The sequence below is a fragment of the Elgaria multicarinata genome, chromosome 1 (genome assembly GCF_023053635.1).
Source record: "Elgaria multicarinata webbii isolate HBS135686 ecotype San Diego chromosome 1, rElgMul1.1.pri, whole genome shotgun sequence".
Classification (NCBI taxonomy): domain Eukaryota; kingdom Metazoa; phylum Chordata; class Lepidosauria; order Squamata; family Anguidae; genus Elgaria; species Elgaria multicarinata.
The window spans coordinates 52,378,201-52,397,311 of record NC_086171.1 but is presented as its reverse complement, the minus strand read 5'-3'; the positions used below and the strand labels follow the sequence as shown (position 1 = coordinate 52,397,311).

The window sequence follows — 19,111 nt, the reverse complement described above, 5'->3', positions numbered from 1 at the left end:
TTGGCTGATACGCCAGCTGCGCCCCTTCCTAGAGTTGGAGGACCTAAAGACACAAGCTGGTAACTTTGAGGCTCAACTTCTGCAATGCGCTGCACATAGAGCTACCTTTGTACCTAGTTCAGAAACTTTAACTGGTTCAAAATATGGCAGCCAGGTTAGTCACTGGCACACCTAGGGGTGAGCATATTACACCAACATTAAAATCACTTCACTGGCTGCCAATTAGTTTCCGGGTGAAGTATAAAGTGTTAGTTATTACCTTTAAATTCCTACATGGTTTGGGTCCAGGTTACCCACTCCACACACTCAGGTCCTCTGGGAAGAATTTACTCCAGTCAGCCAAAACTAGGCTGACAACCATTACCCAGAGGACCTTCTCTTCTGCCGCTCCCAGACTTTGGAATGGCCTGCCAGGAGAGATTCGCCAACTGAACAGTCTTTCTGAATTTAAGAAAGCTGTAAAGACTGATCTGTTCAGCAGACCTACCCAGTCAAATTTTAAAATGTCTGACTATTATTTTAATAATGTATTAGTTTTATATGTTTTTAATCAGTTTTATGTATTTTATAGTATTTTTGTATTCAGAGTTGTTGCCCACCTCGATCCAGAGGGAGACGAGGGTAAGAAATATTATTATTATTATTATTATTATTATTATTATTATTATTATTGTCACCAAATTCTGAGCAATGAAAAGTACACACCAAAATATGAAATCTACCTCAACTGCAGTTACCTATTGATGAATTTAAAAACAAAAATAAATCTAATAAACTCTTAACAACAAAAGTTTCCAATTTCTACATAGAAATGTAATAGTCTGACCACTTTAGTCCAGACAGTACTCTCAATAGATTTTGTTATTGTAAGTGGCCCACAGTCTGACACAATTCAATTTAGATAAGTACATTTTGTTTATATTTTGGGTTCTTCCAGCACCAGAAACAATGTTCTTCACACAACTGTGTTAAGTAGCAGAAAACCACAACTGTAATTTCCAGGTTTTGGAGTACCATTATATTGTGTACCATTGGTGTGGGCAAATATGTACACATGCAGCCTCCCATTTTGAGTACCAGGGCATAGGTTAAAAAAACCACACACATAGCAGCACCCTACAATTTTTGGCTGCCCTTGTTGGCCAAGCCCAAAACTGTAGATGCCCGTTCCCCACCACTCATCCCTCAATTGGCATTTTCCGTGTGTGTGTGTGTGTGTGTGTGTATGTCTCAGCCAGGGCCATTCTGTTTGTCAAGGCCTTCGGAAGAATCTCTCCCAACACTTGTGGGTTCTGGGAGAGGTTCTTCCTCCATTCTCTGATCTAGCTAGCTGTTCCAACCCTGACTCAGAATCAGTCATCAGAAATCTTAAGGGGCCTGGTTTCAGCCCTGACAGTAAGCAGCCCCTAATGACCCCCCCACCTGGTGTTTACTGAGGGAAAAGATGGGTGGGCTATATGCACTATTGGCACTGCTTCCCAATGGCACCCTGAAGAAGCAATGGACACTTTGGGCAGCAGTATCCATTACTTCTCCCCACTATCACCACCAGGGGGAATGCCAGATGGAATGGCAGTGTGTGATATTGAGCACTGCTGCCCAAAGGTATGCAGAGTATCTTTAGGTAGCAGTATCCAATCCTTCACTCCATCAAAAGCGGGAGAGTTGCTGATTTGGGCCTGCGTGGCGAAGGCTCTTTGGGCGCTCTGGCCATGCAGCTGTCAAGACAATCGCCATCCTTCCCCCCAACTTTGATGCTGGTAAAGCGGCAGGACAATTCCACTCACCTCTGCAACTTCAAAGTTGGGAGGAAGGTTGGACACTTATCATTCACACCAGACAGCTGGCAAGTGTATTGGTTGAAGCCTAGAAATTAGACAGTGCATCAATAGGTTGTCTACCATGCAAAGCAAGTTGCTATCTTAAAAAGAAAAAAAAAGACTATCTGTTGGGTGGGCAACTTTTGGCCCTTCAGATGTTTTGGCCTACATTACCTATCAGCCTGAGCCAGCATAGCTAATGGTGAGGGATGATGGAAGTTGCAAGCCAAAACCTCTGGAGAGCCACAAGTCACTAGCTCCTGATCTAGGGTATTTATACTGAATACCTATGAGGAACAAATTTCTATTTTGGGAGTATGACCATAAACATGGGTGGGGGTGGGGGAGAGAATGTGTACCACCTCACTGACAAATCCACCCTTTTGCTTACAATTATTAGAACACATACAGAGGGGCATACACATAATAGCTACCCTGAAAATGAAGCAAGCTATTTACAGAGGTTATCTGTCTCATAGGGGTACATAAGACAAGTGTTTTATCACACGCGTGCTACTGCCCACTCACTTTTTTGTGTGCATCCTTTAGACAATGCGGTCTACCTCCCGCTCCTTCTTGCCTTTTTTCCCCATCACAAAATAGACTCCTTTCAACCAACTTTTTTTTTGAGAAATGGAATGTGCTACCACTTCCTGCTGTGTGCAGGAAAAGCTTTGTGATAAAAATGCCCCCTGAATGGGCCACATGGTCTTTGTTTACTTACTCTTTCTTCTCCAGGTAGAAAGAGGAAGTATTTTGGTACAGTAGTGGGGGCGGAGAAGCAACGGCAATGAACCGCAATTTCCCTCATCTGATGACGCTCATAGACAACAAGCCTAATGTCCTGATTCCACTGTGAATGCAACATTTCAAATTTGGAAGACTGGATGGTCTTACCATAGATGACAGTGAATTTAGGTAATTGTTTATTGACCATGGCCTGGGCCCCCACTTACCAGGGGTGGGGTGGGATAACTTTGTGCTGTCACATAGGACACAGGAAGGCAACAAGTGAACACCTTTCTTCTGGTGGCTTACTGATCCGGTCTCCAGCCCCATGTGAATCATTTGTTTAACCAGAAATACAGTGAAACCAAGGATAAATTACCTATTCTTTGTAAGAGAACATATTTCCTACTATTTCTTCCAGCCTCAATTCTTCTGTAGAGAAGAATCTGCACCAGTGATTGCTATTAGATGTCAGGAAAGGCAGCTTTTATCTGACAAAACGTCAGAAGTACATGATGATAGAATTTAGGGAATGATTCATTTAACCCAGTGCTTACATTCTCCTGTCGAGAGAAGGAGCAGCTGTTGATTTGAAAAGTCAGAGAGCTCTGGGGTAATAAAGGCTGATCAGTTTAGATTTTTACAGAATAAGAAGTGGGTGGGGTTTTTTTTTTCTTTACTGAACCCCAGGCCTGAAGTGTCAATTCTATTGGGTGTATAAAAGGTCCAACCGTTGAATCGAAAACCCAACACTTGCTGGGTTATTCTCAATGTAAGAGGCTTAGATGAATCCGCATAGCTATGACAAAGTGATTCATTGGCTGTATAAAGCACAAAAATAATTCTTAGTTGTGATCAAGGACATATATCTTTATTCTGAGGATTTGTTACATTAGGGTGGCTGTTCATGAATTGCTAAAAAAAAGGGGGACGAAAGAGGACATCAATTTGCGTACACATTTAGAAATGTGTACATAGAAATACAGTACATAGTGAGAATTGTCACTCAAGACACAGGTGGACTCAGTAGCAAAGAACACCTTTCATCAGCTTAGGTTGATATATGAACTACGCACTTATTTAATTTATTTATTGCATTTATATCCCGCCTTTTTTCCTCCAAAGAACCCAGGGCAGCATACATAATTCTCTCCATTTTAACCTCACAACAACAACCTTGTGAGGTGAGTTGGGCTGAGAGTCTGTGACTGGCCCAAAGTCACCCAGTGGGTTTCCATGGCTGAGTGGGGACTAGAACCTGGATCTCCCGACTCCCAGTCCAACACTTTAGCCACTACACCACACTTATCTGGACAGAGATAACTTAGCTACAGTTATCCACGCTCTGATAACCTCTTGTCTGGATTATTGCAATGCATTATATGTGGGGCTGCCTTTGAAAATCATCTGGAAATTCCCAAAATAGGGCATCAAGACTGTTAACAGGGACTCCCCAATGTGATCATGTTATGCCAGTATTTTTTTTTATCTGCACTGGCTGCCAGTCCATGTCCAGGCCCAATTCAAAGTGCTGTCATTAACTTTCAAAGCCCTAAACAGGTTAGGGCCAAGTTATCTAAAGAATCATTTCCTCCCATATGTACCTGCCTGGATGCTAAGATCATGTTCACTGGTCCTTCTCAAGGAGCCCATACCAAAGTGAAGTGAAGTGGGTGGCTACCAAGAAGAGGGCCTTTTCTAGTGTGGCACCCCAGTAGTAGAATGGGCTTCCCAGAAAGGCACACCTAGTGCCTACATTGTGTTCTTTCTGGCATCTGGTGAAGGCCTTTCCCAGGCATTTTAGGGCTCATCTACACCAAGCAGGATATTCCACTATGAAAGCAGTATGAAAGCGGTATATAAAAGGCAGGAGCCACACTACTGCTTTATGGCGGTATTGAAGTGCACTGAGAACTGTTGAGGCCCATTGACACATACCATATACCACTTTCATAGTGTTATATCCTGTTTGGTATAGATGTGTCCATGGGCCCCAACAATTGTCAGGGCACTTCAATACCACTATAAAGCAGTAGTGTGGATCCTGCCTTTTATATACCGCTTTCATAGTGCAATATCCTGCTTGGTGTAAATGAGCCCTTAGTCTTTTAGTTCTATCGTTTTAAACCTGTTATTGTATTTTAAATCCCTGCATTGCTGCTGGGTTTTATTTGGGTTTTGCTTTTACTCTGTCATTTAAAACTTTTAAATTTTATATTGAATTTTATGCTGTACAACCCTGTGCATGCCTATGCAAATGACAGTTTGTGCCATTATCTGCCAGACAAACCCAGAGTAGGGCAACAAAACCATAGGCTAACCAAGGGTTAAATAAACCATGTAATGTGTGAATAAGGTCACAAACTCAGACATGGAGCTATGGGCTATAGTGTCGCTAAGAAGGGAGCCGGAAAGCTAAACGTGGAGTATAGTATGGGTTGGGGTGAGAACAGCATTAAAATAATGTATGTGATTTTGCTGTAGATAAAGTGCGGTCTGACCACACTTGAGACAGAAACAACTTCAAGCTTTAAGCATATCCTTTATTTAACATTAACAGGCATCTTCTTGTTATAGCTGAAGCAGGCAAAGTAAGTAGTCAAAAGTGAAACCCAAATTGGCATCCCTACATGCAATAACCATAAAAAGGAACTTCAGCAGGTGTTATTTGTATATATTCATTCATTCATTCCATTTATATCCCACTTTTTTTCCTCCAAGGAATCTAAGGCGACATACATAATCCTCCTCCTCTCCATTTCTATCCTCACAATAACAACCCTTTGAAGTAGGCTGGGCTTAGACTCTGTGACTGCCCCAAAGTCACCCAGTGAGCTTTCATGGCTGAGCTGGAACCAGAACCCGGATTTCCTGACTCCTAGTCCAACACTCTAGCCACTACACCACACTGGCTCTATATAGGCAGAACCTGGTGATATTCCCTCTTCATCACAGCAGTTAAAGCTGCAGGAGCCCTGTCCTCTTTTGTATCTGGACAGCCCTTCTAATAGATGAATGTCTTCTATAAAGTAGGACATATGAATAATCCTGAGAATAATGATCATGAGAATTGGAATAATCCTGAGCAATGGAATTATGACCCAGTTCAGCCATGTAGTAGCAGAGCCATATTCTCCATGCATGTCCTCAGCTCAGTCCTCACTATTAAATCCACAACCTGCTGCTCGATACTACTAATAATAATTTTCTTACCCGCCTGTCTGATTGGTGGGGAACAAGGTGAGGAACAACAATAAGAATAAAATACATAAAATACTGAATAAAAACATGGTATACAGTGTTTAAAAACATCCTAAAAGCATCCTAAAAACATACTAAAATATCCTAAAATTCTACTGGATAGGCCTGCCGGAAGAGATGTACTAGTAAATGACATAAATTTGGTGCTTCAAGTCAATGGCCTACTCCAAGCATGCAATTAAGGGAGCAATGAAGTAGTTACTAGACACTTTGATTCTTTGGTTTCTTGGAACCAAGATCGGAACTAGGGCTCTGACCCCAGAGCCCAGAAACTGCTCTCTTCATCATAGCAGCACAGTTCTTACCATGCCAGCTACCTCTCTGCAGTTTTTGCCATACCAGCTACATCTCTGTGCTGAGAAATGGAGAATGGCTCTTCTACATGAAGCAGCTGGGGGAGGTTATCCGGAGATGTGGACTGAGGTGTCATCAATATGCGGATGATACCCAGCTCTACCTTTCCTTTTCATCAAACCCAGGTGAGGCAGTGGCTGTTCTGAACCAGTGCCTAGGCACTGTAATGGACTGGATGAGGGCTAATAAACTGAGACTCCATCCAGACAAGACGGAGGTACTGTTAGCGGGTGGTTCATCTGTCTGGCGAGGTGATGTTTGCCCTGTCCTGGACGGGGTTGCACTCCCCCTGAAGGATCGGGTCCGTAGTTTGGGGGTGCTCTTGGTTCCAGAACTGTCACTTGAGGCACAGGTGAACTCAGTGGCAAAGAGCACCTTTTATCAGCTTAGGCTGATATACCAGCTGCACCCTTATCTGGACAGAAATAGCCTAGCTACAGTTATCCATGCTCTGATAACCTCTCATTTGGATTACTGCAATGCGTTATACGTGGGGCTGCCTTTGAAAACAGTCCGGAAACTTCAACTGGTACAAAACAGGGCAGCACGTTTACTAACAGGGACTGGCCGACGAGACCACATTACGCCAGTCCTTTTCCAGCTTCATTGGCTGCCAGTCCAGGTCCGGGCCCGATTCAAAGTGCTGGTATTAACATTTAAAGCCCTAAACAGCTTGGGGCCCGATTCAAAGTGCTGGTATTAACATTTAAAGCCCTAAACAGCTTGGGGCCAGGTTATCTGAAGGGACGCCTCCTCCCATATGTACCTGCCCGGACCCTAAGGTCATCCTCAGGGGTCCTTCTCCGTGAGCCCCTGCCAAAGGAAGTGAGGCAGGTGGCTACCAGAAGGAGGGCCTTCTCTGCTGTGGCACCCCGGCTGTGGAATGAGCTCCCTAAGGAGGTTCGCTTGGCACCTACATTATATGCTTTTAGATGCCAGGGGAAGACCTTTTTATTCTCCCAGTATTTTAACTGTCCATAAATAAATTTTAACTTGGTGTTTTAAATCTGTAATTTTGCATTGCTGCTGTTTTTATCTTGTTGAGCTTTTATATTGTATTTTATATTATGGTTTTATACTGTTGTTTTATACTTTGAATGTTTTTAATTTTTGTGAGAGAGCTCCGGCTATTGGGCGGTATAGAAATTTAATAAATAAATAAATAAATAAATCTGTGCCTAGACAGGTGAAATTGCCTGTCTATGCAAAAATGCAGAGTGGATGGAGTCCGTGCTCCAGCTGCTCTGAATAGAATAGTCAACAGTCTCCAATTTCAGATGCTGACAACTATATGTACAGGATCGCACCCTAAATTATTTTATTCCCCAACTGAATTCTGTATATTTTTAAAGCAAAATCAAACATTTTTCAAGGTAATGACTCCCTCCCTTTTGGGGAGGAACTCAAGAGGTCATAAGAGTGATCATTTCTTTTCCCTGTCTGCCATATACAATAGAATTACCTCCCCTACCCCACACCCAACACACACATATATACATATACTGGACAAAAAACTAGTAAAAGCTAGGCACAAAATCAAAGCAAAACTCATCAGCATATGAGCTAGGAGAATTCAAATATGTGGGATTATTGGGCTTCAATCATGCTGCAAAAAGCATGTGGTCACAGGTTTTTATTAATCATCAATGCTGCACAGAAAATCTGAAAACATAAACAGTTTCTCTCTCCACTGTCCTTGTTCTTGCGAGGGACGAATCCACGGCCTGATAAAATAATCCTTAACTTGTGGTAATAGCATACTGTCTGCAAATTATGTTGACTTTTATTTTGCACCTGTACACCCGATCCAGAAGAATTAATTTTGCCAGTGCAGAATTCTAGGCCTCATATTCAAGAATCTTAGGCCAAGTAATATTCTTTCTTCACTGGGCTTTCCTTACCTCAGTCTGCCCTTTCAAAGGATGTGAGATACATATGTCTTAGGGCTAAACTATTCATTGGAGTTCCATCTCAGGACTGTTAAGTCTGTTGTGGTCAAAATTAATTCTGTTGTGGCACAGGAGACATGGGTAGATATAAAAGACACAACCTGCCCAAAAGACTGCGTAAAAGGCAGAAGTCAGGTCTGAGCCCCAAACTACTAAACAACTACTTGGAACCTACAATTTTCAGTCCTTACAGAAACCTATTTCACAGAAGGCAAAATTATTATCATTATTTATTACATTTCTATACCGCCCCATAGCCGAAGCTCTCTGGGCAGTTTACAAAGATTAAAAACAGTGAACATTAAAAACAAATATATAAAATTTTAAACCATAAAAAACATAAAAACAGACAACATCCATTTAAAAACAACTATTCTAGGGTCAGTTAAAAAGCACCCTCAGCATATGCTGTTAAATGCCTGGGAGAAGAGAAAAGTCTTGACCCAGCGCCGAAAAGACAACGATGTTGGTGCCAGGCGAGAATCATTGGGGAGATTGTTTCATAATTGGGGGGCCACCACTGAAAAGGCGCTCTCCTTTGTTGCCATCCTCCAATCTTCCCTCGGAGTAGGCACCTGGAAGAAGACCTTAGATGTTGAGTGTAGTGTATGGGTAGGTTCATGTCAGGAGAGGCGTTCCTTATTGGTATTCCTTATTTGTATTCTCTGTGTGGGTATTTCATTTCTACCTGTTTTTTCTTTTCTTTTTTTAAAAAAAATTGGGGTTGTTTCTTTTTTCAAAGAAAAATGGAGTTGAAATTTCACAATAAAAATGAATTTTAAAATGCACAAATTGACCAATCTGAAAATATAAAACTTAAATGAACTAGAGGCACAAGTGAAATATTCAACATAAGCTACATAAGCTATGAAATGAAATCCAACAAAGGCAAATGGAAATACATGGGAAAGAAAAACAAACCAAAAAGGATAAGGGGGTGGGGAGGATTACTAGCTAATTAATAGCATTTTCAGAAAGGATTTAGGATTTCTAGTGAATAACAAGCTCACGGTGTGATGCTGGAGCACTGGAAACATGCAAATTAGGCTAATATCCCTGTTAGTCTACTTTATTCTCTTTGAACAATCACCAAGAGGGTTTGTCAGCTGTGGAATATTTATGTTGCACAAACTGGAGAGGTTTGGATAGAAAAAATACAGAAAAGTTATGTATGTGTATGAAGGGATGTGCATTACATGGGGTGGGAGGGGGAGAGCAGAGCACAAAAGGGTAACTTGGCTAGATTCTTAATTTCTGGATCATATAATACCGAATGAAATTTGACCTGTCATTTGTGGCTCAGTCAGCCCACTGACTGCTCTGCCTGGGTTTTGGATTCTCTCAATTGCATTCACTTCACTTATTATCCTACTGCTGGGATAAACTTCTTGAATTATGCACGTTTAGTTCTTGCTTTATTCTTTGCAGCACAGCTGCAATTTGGTTGTGTTATCTATTGCTTAGTGGCAGGGAATGTGTAAGAATAAAACACGTGTTAGAGCAGTACGACAATGGAACCAATTACCTAGGGAGGTTGTGGGCTCTCCCACACTAGAGGCCTTCAAGAGGCAGCTGGACAGCCATCTGTCAGGGTTGCTTTAAGGTGGATTCCTGAATTAAGCAGGGGGTTGGACTCGATGGCCTTATAGGCCCCTCTAACTGTATTATTCTATGATTCTATCTTCCTTACTGCTGGGATCTGCCTGGGATGCAAGGATTCTGTCCCTGTATTGCTGGGCTCCACAGCTGACCTCAGAAGTTTCAGCCCCCTTGACCTCACCCCAGGTTCCAGTACACTGTCTTTCAAGAGTTGGCAAACCTACTCACCTTGCAAAACAAACACAGTGGGAATAATTGTCAGATCCAATATATTTTTTCTGAAGATTTTGATCTAAGAAAATCGCAGAATGCAAGAGGAGCAGAGCAATATGGCTGAAAACTTATTTTAAAGCAACTGTCTATTCCTTCGCTTCTAAATTTCTGTTTAATAGTGACTGGTAGCAGAAGTCTTCATGATGGAAACATAAGTAGCTACACAAAAGGGCCAACTGGACAAGAGCCAATTAGTATTGTAGGGTTTTTGCATCAGTATTTTCTTGCAAACCCCATAAGACTGACAAATATAGGTTATTCACCGGTGGAGGCATGGAGGGGGTGGGAATTGAACTGCACTGGAATTACCTTGGTTTAGCACTGCTGTGGAGAAGACAATAGCCCCACATTCCTGCACAGCAGGAAGAAAACCCGAAGTTGTTTTCAGTACAGAAGCATTTAGTGAAACTAGTATAATCCACAGTGACATTTTCCTATTCCTATTATGTAAGCTGCAATCGTAAGATCATTTTTCCTCCACTGCACTGTCTACTTCTCACAGCTTGAATCTGGCAACCTCTCTTTAAAAGCCTTCATTTGTCATAAAACAGCAACAATGGTAAATGTATGCAAGACTTGTGCATTCGATTCTTCCAAACTGAACTATTAACTAAACTCTATATACTCTACAAAAATACAGAAAAAGCATGTATACATGAACAAGAGGGATATCTTATAGCTCTGGAGACCATGTATGTGGGATTGAAATTCAAAACTGAATCAAATTGCAGTTGTTCTGTCTGTTTGTCTGTCTGTCTGTCTGCCCAAATGCCCAAGACGTAGGTCATATTCACTCCTGATGGGGAAAGAGACTTGAGATCTGAATGAAATAGGAAAAAAAGACATCTGAATTGATCTTGAAGATGTAATCGAATATGCAGTTTTAAAACAGGTGTCTTTGTGAAATACAATGAACCCTAGAAGGACTTGTGTTTTCCCCTTAGGTGTGTGTTTGGTGATCACTTTGGAGTGGCTGGGGAGAGAACACCTTGATGGTGTGACATGGAACAGATGTTACTGCTGCAATACCAAACTCTATTGCTGTTAGGATGAGTGTGAATAGTTTGAGAATTGGGGAAGGCCTGTTGCTCAGCCATATATGTACGCAGAAGGTTCCAGGTTCAATCCATGACATCTCCAGGTAAGGATGGAAAAAAATTCCTGCCTGAAACCTTGGCGAGCCGTTGCCAATGCTGGATTAAATGGACCAATGGTCTGATGCAGTGTATGGCAGCTTCCTACGACAATGTGTGTGCATGGTTTGAGAATGTATGTGAGTGGTGTGAGAGAATGTGTGCGAGTGGTGTCACACATGTGCAGCCCCGGGCACCACAGCAGATACCCAATATGATCATTGGGGCTGAAAGTGTTGTGTAGCCCTGTATTAGATGGACATGGACATCATCATCATCAATAAAATATTACCCACCTCTCTCTCTGGATCAAGGTGGAGAACAACAACAAACACAATATAATACAGAAGCATTTGTAACTGCCATTCAAAGCCCTAAATGGTTTGAGGCCAGGCTATCTGAAGGAACGCTTCCTCCCATATGTACCTGTCATCCTCAGGGGTCCTTCTCCATGAGCCCCTGCCAAAGGAAGTGAGGCAGGTGGCTACCAGGAGGAGGGCCTTCTCTGCTGTGGCACCCCGGTGGTGGAATGAGCTCCCTAAGGAGGTTCGCCTGGCACCTACACTATATTCTTTCAGACGTCAGGTGAAGACCTTTTTATTCTCTCAGCATTTTAACAGTCTAGTAACTTAACTTTAACTTAGCTGTTTTAAATTTGTATTTTAAATCTGTGTTAATTTATGCATTGCTGCTTGATTTTATCGTGGTTGCGTTTTTATATTGTATTTTATATTATGCTTTTAGACTGGTTGTTTTATGTTTTGAATGTTTTTTGTGGTTTTAATTTGTGTAAAATGCTCAGAGAGCTTCGGCTATTGAGCGGTATAAAAATGCAATAAATAAATAGATAAATAAATAGCAATGCCAGATAGTATCAGCATATTGCATAGGATTGTACTTAGGTATTCACCTATGTTGTAGGGCAGTTTGAACTGCAGGTTATGATGATTAGCACTCATGTGTGGATTAATGGTTGTATTTTGGGGTTGGTATAATGCAATAGTGCATGAAGGTCCCCGTTGATTCTACCAAGGTTGTTAAGATTGTGTTTAGTGTTCCTACCACTTGCTCCATCCTCCCTGTTCTTTTACCCATTTGACTCATTCTAAGCTTTACAGGGTGGCAAATTGCACCATTCTGGGTTGCTGCATTTATGGAATGTCCAGGATATACTTCTGCACCAGTTCAACACCATGATCTGTGATGTTGCACTAGGGCAATGGTTCTTGTAACACAGAGCAGGGTTGCATCCTTATGGTTCAGCAATTCTAAGTTAAAAAAAAAAAAGGAAAAGTACACATGGGCGGGGGGGGGGGGAATGCCAGCTATATGAATGCTAAATACATTTATGGCTTCTCTCAGACAAGCTTCAGCTATTGAGCAGAGTAGAAATGTAATAAATTATTGTTGTTGTTGTTGTTCAGATAATAAGAGATGGGGTCTAGTCATGACACCCTGAGATCCCAGTGATAATAGGGCAGGATACAAATGTTTTAATTCATAAATAAATGCCTGTTTCCATTGTAGAGGCCAGGGGGCATAGCCTTCTCCTGTCAACCATGGTGCTCTGTCTGCTACCTTGCATGTACCACAATTTCTGTGACTTATTCAGGTCCATATTTTTGAAGTTCTGGGGAGCAACTATTCTCCAGAGTATTTCACATGATCAAAGACAAAGAAATTATTCCACATTACAGTTCCAGATATGGATACCAACAAAGAACTATATAGCCAGTTCTGCAAACACTACAGTTGCATCTTTAAAAAAAAACAATTCCACCTCATGCCATATAGCAAAGTACTTCCTTTGGCACACTAGAGTGTTTTTATAGTAGCGTCTAGGATAGCATGGAGATCCAGTATTCAAAGAGGAAAAAATCAAACTGACACTTGACCCACACACAAGTCCTTGGACTTTGAAGTTGCTCTTTGTACTACAGATTTATTTATTAATATTTATTTATTTATTTATTTATTTATTTATTACATTTCTGTACTGCCCAATAGCCGGAGCTCTCTGCATGGTTCACAAAAATTAAAAACATTCAAAGTATAAAACAACAGTATAAAACCATAATATAAAATACAATATAAAAGCTCAACCAGATATAAACAGCAGCAATGCAAAATTACAAATTTAAAACACCAAGTTAAAATTTATTTATATACCGTTAAATGCTGGGAGAATAAAAATGTCTTCACCTGGCGTTTAAAAGCATATAATGTAGGTGCCAAGCGAACCTCCTTAGGGAGCTCATTCCACAGCCGGGGTGCCACAGCAGAGAAGGCACTCCTCCTGGTAGCCACCTGCCTCACTTCCTTTGGCAGGGGCTCAGGGAGAAGGACCCCTGAGGATAACCTTAGGGTCCGGGCAGGTACATATGGGAGGAGGCGTTCCTTCAGATAGCCTGGCCCCAAGCCATTTAATGCTTTAAATGTTAATACCAGCACTTTGTATTGCAATTGAATGTATGGTCCCTTCCTAGAAGAAAAGAAAGATATACACCTAAATACTATGGTTTTTAAAGATGCTGACTAATAAATGTAGGCTTTGTTGTTTAAAATTGGCTGAGCAGATTGCATATTAATTGATTTCTGGGCCAAAGGCAGACTGTTGCAAGAATATTGGAAACGTATTAGACTGGCAAAATCAACTTGCTCTCCGTGCATTTTGCCTCTCTCCCCGTGAGGGGAGTATTTGAACAATTATGTAAAAATGTACTTCTGTCTTGAAATGTAAAAGAAAAGGTCCAGTAGATGTCAATATTAAGAAGTATTTCCTCCAAATAGATTCCTTGTCTTGTAATGCTTTAAGTGCTTGCCAAGTAGAAGTCAAAATCAAAGAGAGGGATGAATCAAAGACAAAGAGTTATTCAATCCATTTGAACACAATGACCTAGTTCCCTCATAATGCTAACCCATGGTTTAGTTAACCCATGGCTTGTTTCCCTACCCAGAATTTGTCTGGTAGACAACTGAACAAATCAGTTTGCTTTCTCAGTCCTGGGTTGTTTCCTTAGTCCTTTACCTGCTCCTTCCTTATATCCCAAATGCCTTTGTGGTGCTGTAGCACTGGCACATAGAGCATTTCTACACAAAGCATTTATTGTCCGGTCATGATTCCTCACTCATGGTAGTTTGCGAGTTCTTTAGACGGTGTCAACATCCTCCAGGTCCTCTTTCATGCTTTATTATTATTATTATTATTATTATTATTATTATTATTATTATTTATTTATATAGCACCATCAGTGTACATGGTGCTGTACAGAGTAAAACAGTAAATAGCAAGACCCTGCCGCATAGGCTTACAATCTAATAAAATCATAGTAAAACAATGAGGGGAAGAGAATGCAAACAGGTACAGGGTAGGGTAAGCAGGCACAGGGTAGGGTAAAACTAACAGTAGAAAGTAACAGTAGAAGTCTGCACAACATCAAGTTTTAAAAGCTTTGTGACCATTATAGCAAGGGGGTGTCTAACAAGGAAATGCTGGTATTTCCATGAATAGTAGCATGAAATCCTGGTGTATTTGCACAATTCCACTATACCACATGTGAAATGGAACATACAGAAAAGCAGAGGGGGGGGGGGAAACCCTGGGGGGAAACCCTGGGGGAAAACAAGTGTAAAAGAGCCTATCTCAACCCTACAAAGAATCCAGAAGCAAGAAGCCTTGATAAACTGGTGGATTAAAAGCCTCATGCAGAAAGCAACTGTTATTTTTACCACTCTTGCCCACTTCTTGTTTGCACGGCTGGGTGTGAATAACACAACAACTCAGAATTGAACAACACATAACGTGAATTAGCATTATATGTAAACCCCGTCTACTGTAAGTCAACAAGCTACTACCATCAAGGTGTGGTATCAACACTGAACTAAAATTAGTGATTTTCAGGTACTTCCTATCTTTTACAAATGAGTTAGTCAAGATATTTTTAGAATACCATTCCTTTGTGTGACTATTCTTAATTATAGCTCAATTTCAGAACCGATTAGCTAAGTGCTTTTAGCACACTATGCTGCTTAAAATAAATAAATATGTAACTTAGATTTATACAGGAATATCTAAGTTTGCCGTTTTGAAGCTTTTAAAAGCATTTTGGTTCTTATTACCCTTACCAACGATATTTTCCATGTGTGAAAAAAGTTCCACTCAGATCTACTCTGAATCAGAATAGCTTTCCTATTTATTTCAGTGAAAGGAACCAACCCACACACAATTGGCTACTTCCTAAGCATCCAGGAGCTCTCTGTTCAAATCAGGGAGCAGACGTGCATGGAACGGAACTCTGGATAGGCGTGTTTGTATCTACTTGAAAATTAAAAGGTTTCTTTAATCCAAAATATGTATGAAGCTTGCGCTTACCACACATAATTTTGTTTTAATGAAACAATGTTGACTTTATGTCTAAATTACAATTCTACGACAAGAAAGGAACTTGAGACTTCTTTGGAATGTTTAAAAAATCATTATCCATTAGCAAATGATGAGTAAAGAATCCTTTAATCATGAAGACCAACAACCTCTAATTAAGAGAAAGTAATTCTAAAGGAAATCAGTACAGTAGTTAAAATTGCATATTACTACATGTTGCACAGGGGATACCGGGGGCAGGGAGGGATGATCCCTCCCTTTCCCCAGGATAGCCGGGACAGCTTTAATCCCAACTTTAATCCTGGTCCGAGACCACAGGACATGTGGGCAGCCATCCTGGTTTCTTCCTGGCTCCTCGCGAGTAAATGCGAGGAGCCAGGGACTGGGCAGGGGGCATGGAGATCTTCAGTGCTCATCGGGGGTGGGAGGGGGGGGAGAAGGATTTTTTTTTTAAAAAAAAAAACTAACCTTTTTGACGGAGCGCTCGTGCACTCATTTTCAATAAAAACAAAAAAACTGCCTGGTTCCAGAAGCCACTGTTTCTATTCATTTCCATGGTTGCTTAAAGAAGCATTAATTCCTTCTGCACTAGCAGTAGGTCCAGCTGAGGCAATGGAACTAGAGGAAGTGCAATGGCAGTATTGGATACTGCCCATAGTCATCAACTTAATCTTAAACCCACTTAAAAAATCTTAAACCCAGCTTAATCTTAAACCCACTTAAAAAAAAAAAATCAAAAAAATGAATTTCTAAATCAAGTCTGCTGACATGTGTCAAAATCTTTCCTTTAGTGCCATGACACGCCATCCTCAGAAGTGATGAGTTTATTTAGTGATTTCACCTCTGCTTCCTATAAATTCAGTGGGAAGCGGGGGGATAACTTCCAATTAAACTAAGGTCTAGACTGGACAATTCAAGTCCTTGCATAAAAACACCCCTCTGTAATCAGGTTTTGCCATTAAATGAAAGATGGAATAGTGTCTAATTTTACAATCCACTTATCAGCTTTTAAGTCCGCAGTATTATGCTCTCTATTCCATTTAATGGACTACAATCTTTTTATCTAAGAGCCTATTCAAATCAACTGAAAAATGGCCTTCATTTGTAGCTTACGTTCCACCCATCTCAGCTCCTTCAATTAGAGCATCTGCATCTATTACTAGAAACCCCCTTCAAAGCAATATGAACAGAGAGAGCTACTTTATACACCCTTTCATTAGGAGACAAAAATACCTAAGAATTTTACTGACAATGAGGCATTAGGAGTTATACTATAGTCGCCTCTAATGATATTCCAGAGCAAACACACACACTCACGCACATGCCCCAGTTCATGGGTATGTACAATTTTTTTTTTAAAAAAAAAGATTGTTCTACTTACATGGGTAACTATGTGATTGGCTATAATAGCCTAACACAAATACATAATAGTACTTAGTCATCATTCTCTCCATGGCTAATTAAATTATGATTATAAACCAAAACTGAGTGAGTGCTGAAATCTATTGGTCACACCAAGCAGTATTATTTTTAAAAAGACAGTTTCCATGGAAGCAATCAGTTCAAAGTTTCTTTCCCCCTTTTGGGGTAACTTAAAATCAGACATTTACTGCATTGTAAATGCAGTACTGACACCCAAGTTGGACGCAGTTAATGAGTGGTGATCTCAGGTAGAGATCTGAGACAACAAGCTTAGGTCTCCAGCCATTAACTGTCCGAAGATGTCCTTTCCAATCTGTCTTACTCAATTTATACCATATTTTCCCTTTATAAAAAGTAATGATGTAAAAAAAAAAAAAAATAAGACCACCTTTGTCATTATTCATACTACATTTAGAGCACAAAATATTGCTCATTCAAACAGATAAACAGATCATTCTGTGGGACAACAATCATATAATTATACCTATATATCTGTGTCAAGGAGTTTCTAATTCAAAGACACAGAAACACAGAAATAGTCTACATTTGGTTTATTCATCTGGTCATCTGATCCTTTAAATCAGAAGCTCAGAACCTCAAGGGCTGAATTCAATTTCTCAGAATTTCTTGGGGATATCATTCCAGTGGGCGGGGCCAAAACAAAAGGGAGTGGGACCATACTTCCAGCATATTCTAGCTTAAAGCTCTTACTTCCCGTATCTTACAGGAGCAGCATTTCAACCTTTTATAGAATGGGGAGGATACAAAAGCCGGGAAACCACTGAACAATTGGTGGTTGGGGAAAAGGAGGGGGCATGGCCTTTTGAGCACCTCTGGAGGGCCAGATTTGGCCCCCAAGCCTGAAGTTCTGTACCTTTGCTTTAAATGCTCGGAAGAGGAATCCTATCTGACATTCCTTCTGTCAACTATGATACCTTTAAATTTTAAAAAGAAAAAACAAAGGAAACGCCTTCCCCTAACTTAAGAAGGATGTTGCCATTGTTTGAATCCCTTTCTTACCTGTCATACTTACTAGCAACAGTAATATTGTTCACAAATGGAGTCACTATCTGAGAGAAACTTGTTGAGGTGAACGCTTAGATACAATACCACCAAGCTACTTGCTAGAGTGTCTATATCACAAGGCAGAGGCAATTGAGAGAGACGGACCTAAGAGGTCCAAAGGGGTGCTGTTGTATATTGTCTTGGGGAAACCAGGGGGGAATCCGCACGTCGTTCTGAAATCGCTTCTAAGCGACCCCAGTGCGGCGTGAAAGCGAGTGTGTAACTTGCCTTTTCAAGAGCCGACGAAGAGACGTCCTTCCTGCCCCTGCCCCCGCCCCTGCCCCCCAACTCCCTCCTCGCCGGCTGGGATGGAAAGCTCGGGGGAAGAAGGCGGGGTGGAGAGCTTCTTCCGCTCTCCACCCCGCCTTCTTCAGCCGAGCTCTCCTCGCCAGTCGGCGAGGAGGTTCTGCGGGTGGCGGCGGCGGCGGCGGGAAGGACGTCTCTTCGTCGGCTCTTCATAAGGCAAGTTACACGCTCGCTTTCACGCCGCACTGGGGTCGCTTAGAAGCGATTTCAGAACGACGTGCGGATTCCCCCCAGGTTCAACTGCAGTTCATCCATAGGCTGACTGGGTGTTCTTGCAGACTCTGGGTTGGATCCAGATGTATTTAGAGTAGACCCTTTATAATCAATGGGACTGGGAACCAGATGTTAAGAAATAATGGAAGTGTGCAAATGTTTTATTTTTATTTAGTTAGTTATTTATTACATTTTTATACCGCCCAATAGCCAAAGCTCTCTTGGCGGTTCACAATGCTTTCTTTCAAAGGGGTAGCTTGGGTGAAGCTGTCTGTATTGTGAAGTCTTTGTGTTATGTGGGGCCTTTAGAAATTACCTTGTCTTCCGGTACCACCACTCCCTTTGTCAAGGCAGAGAACCATATCATCATTAGGGAATAGCCTGATTTGATTTCTCAAGAAAAGTTCATAGGCATATTTTGTCAGATCTATTCTGAAATCTGTCTTCATGCCATTATGTTAATAGTATATAATTTGCCATATAACATCAGTTGTGTGGTACCTGCAGGAAAATGAGCTACTTATGCTGGAGGCTACTTGGAGCAAGCTGTTTGCTTTTATTTGGCCCTTGTAGGTGATTGCATAGTTGCTCTGAAATTGCTACCTG

The 19,111-nt window shown here is 41.2% G+C and overlaps 1 protein-coding gene across 2 annotated transcripts in view; it reads right to left on the bottom strand.

The window, feature by feature from the left end:
- The window catches only part of THRB (thyroid hormone receptor beta), a 196,889-nt gene that overhangs the window by 139,170 nt on the left and 38,608 nt on the right, over positions 1-19,111 (bottom strand). The gene's annotated exons all lie outside the window — the stretch shown is intronic.